The following is a 3,304-nucleotide window of genomic DNA, read 5'->3' on the forward strand; positions in this document are numbered from 1 at the left end:
ACCAGCACAACTGGATGTCAAATAATGGCCTTACAGTGAATGTATTTCCTTTAAGTAATCAAGAATGAGGTGTTTGTCTACAAGGGGTTTGTCAGTAGGTTGAAACAAATTAAACAGAATGCTCACAATTTAATCATGGACTGATAAAATATCTATGTCTTAACCTCTCTCACTGATAAGGACTAATCAAAACGACATTTATTCAGTTGTTATTACTGCATACAATTTCCTCAGTGAATTTGGCTTAGTAAAAAAAATATAAAGATATATTTTAAAAAGTATAATTCTTTAGAGCAGCATGCACTATTTAGATAGGAATCAGAAGCAGACACGATAAACAATAAAACTGGCAAATCACATATTTAAACACATAGAAATTTCTAGGTACATAAACAATCATATTGGCCAATACATTCACAGTAGATTGCACCTAAATACTAGGTTACTTTGAAATTCTAGCATAATAAAAGAAATTTGCAAGAAGAGGTGCTTAAACCATGGCCATATATGGCAGCCTCTAAAAGTAGAAGAAGCAGATCTGGCAGCAACCCATTGCTAGAGAACACAGAGGTATAGACATTTTCCACCCTGATAACCCTTCTTCAGTCTGAAGGGAATGTTTTTCTTCAAATTTCACTTCTTCCAGGTTCCCCACATGGCTGAATTTGGGCCAGAGGATTCATGATGAAAGAAAGAGGTATGTGAAAGGATGACTCCCACGCTTCATGTGTAGGGCGATGACTCTTCAAAATTCTTAATCTATTTCTACATTTTTCTAGATACAGATGCTGTATTAAAAACCTGTAGTCCTCACGTTCTGGTTTCAACAGGAAATACTTACATTAATTAATACTCTGGTTTCTCTTCAGATTGTATAAATCTTCTGCCTTTTACTGAAGATATTAAAATATTATGGAGATGAACAGGCATGAGTGTCAAGAATTTTTTTTTTTTTTTTCTCATTACCAACAAAGGTATAGGGGTCTCCTCTGGCGAGTGGTGGGGTGAATCAAAGAGGCCTCTAGGGAGCACGGGGACCCAGAGCGGGGAAACAATGGCATAGCACGTCTCTGAGGGTGTGGCACAGCAGTTTGTGCAGCAGTTTGCAGGCAGGGCAAACAGACAGGGTCGCAGGTTTCCTCCTGCTCATGGGTTTTTTAGTTTGTCATTTGTTGTTTCTGTTGGTTGGTTGGTTTTGGTTTTTTTTCTGTTAGTAATGGTTTTTACAGGGTCAAAAACTGCAATTAGTACAAGTGTATGTAGCCAAATAGAACCTTCCAAAAAGGATGTGTCTGTCTAGACGCATTCCTGTGCAAAATGTTTATCAGTGGCACCAGGGGCATTGCAGAAGAAGCCTGCCTGTGGTGTGAACAGGTGAATGATCTCCTTTCAGTGGTGGCCAAGCAGTGGACGGTGCCCAGGCAGAAAGTGACCTGGGGGTTCGGGCAGCAGCTGAACATGAGCCAGCAGTGAGCCCTGGTGGCCAAGAAGGCCAAGGGCATCCTGGCCTGTATCAGGAACGGTGTGGCCAGCAGGAGCAGCGAGGTCATTCTCACCCTGTACTCAGCACTGGTGAGACCACACCTTCAGTGCTGTGTTCAGTTCTGGTCCCTCAGTTTGGGAAGGACGTTGAGACACCTGAGCGCATCCAGAGGAGGCAAGGAGGCTGGAGAGGGGCTTGGAACACAAACCCTGTCAGGAATGGCTGAGGGAGCGGGGGATGTTTAGCCTGAAGGAGACTCAGAGGTGTCCTTATCACTCTCTACAATTCCCTGAAAGGTGGCTGTAGTCAGGTGGAGGTTGGTCTCTTTCTCCAGGCAGCAGCTGACAGAACCAGAGGACACAATCTCAAGCTGTGTCAAGGGAAATGTAGGCTGGATATTAGAAAAAAGATTTTACAGAAAGAGTGATGAAGTACTGGAATGGTCTGCCTGGGGAGGTGGTGGAGTCACATCCCTGGATGTGTTTAAACAAAGACTGGATGTGGCACTCTGTGCCATGGTTTAGTTGAGGTGTTAGGGCACGAGTTGGACTTGATGATCTTAAAGGTCTCCCAGCCTAGTGATTCTGTGATTCTGTAATTATGTGAAAGATATTCGGTAGTATTACCAAAGATATGAAATCTGCATGGACTGTTCTGCCTCTGCAGTCCTGAATCAAATCAAAAGTTAGTTGGGGTATGGTGCATGGTGATTTCACAAATAAAATATATTAATAGTTCTTCACATATAACAAGAAATGGCTTCAAAACACCTTGCATTTTTGTTTCTTTAATAGCAACTGTCACTGGGTTTCTGCCATGAAAAAGTTTTCCTATGAAAAAACTTCCATGTGGACAATTTTGAGATACTGTGAGAAATGTGGATGAGATGCAGATTCAGCTCTTGCTTGACCTAGGAAATGTCCAGATATATTATATGGAGATTAGTTAGCCATACCTCAGCCTTGAGGATTTATGAATGTTGCCTAGGAACAATTCTGTTTATTTATTTCCGTGCATACTCAGTCATTAAAACAAGTCACTGGCAGCTAGAAAGAAAAAGTGTTCTCAAATTACTTGTGATGCGTTCTCAAGAGAGATGGAGTGTTCCCTAGTCATAGTCTTTAGTGCCGTGCATTGTGCAACTCCTTCCACTTGTAGGCTATGAAAATATTTCCTTTGAAATGTAATGGTTTTGTGTCTGTGAGTCTTCATGGAATTTTTCTACAGTTTTCTATTCTTTTTTTTTGTCTCAGAGGATGCCATCAAGGAGGCAGAATACACTTTTTTATTTGATTGACCATCCCAAACCCTTTGCTTGGTTTCCTCTTTCCCCATGCTCTCAGCTGTCCTTTTTAGATACTCTTGCATTCTTTACCTGCAATGATTTATCAGCAATTCTAACACCTTTAAGATACAGAGAGTACATAGAAAACATACTAATGGGAGGAAAAAGAGAAGGACATAACAGAAACACCTAGAGACTAGAAAATATTCAAAAGTAAAACTAGGCAGAAAAGAAGTATATTTCGTGAAAGAAAATAATATATCTGGGAGAAAAATATACAGAAAGGAACAGATAGGCTCTGGCAAAGAGAACTGCCTCTGATACATTTGTCTGACCTTTTTTCTTGCAATCTTCTATGTTGCTGGTTCAAGAGAAACAGTGTTAATGAGCTCAGACAGAAGAGGAGGGTTTTATATAAGTCCTTGAGTGCGAAAGAAGTCTATCTATCTAAATATCTTTATTTATAGTGGGTTTAAGTACCTAATGTATTCATAACCTCTCAATAATAATATTTCAATTGTGAACATGCAGTCTGC

General features: G+C 40.4%; 1 non-coding gene across 1 annotated transcript; it reads left to right on the forward strand.

Annotated features, from left to right (window-relative positions):
* Window positions 1-849: 849 nt before the first annotated feature.
* Window positions 850-973, forward strand: LOC121469966 (U5 spliceosomal RNA). The gene has a single exon (XR_005980348.2). It is a non-coding gene; the product is annotated as a U5 spliceosomal RNA (small nuclear RNA).
* Window positions 974-3,304: the final 2,331 nt, after the last annotated feature.

Source organism: Taeniopygia guttata, chromosome 4, assembly GCF_048771995.1.
Source record: "Taeniopygia guttata chromosome 4, bTaeGut7.mat, whole genome shotgun sequence".
NCBI classification, from domain to species: Eukaryota; Metazoa; Chordata; class Aves; order Passeriformes; family Estrildidae; genus Taeniopygia; species Taeniopygia guttata.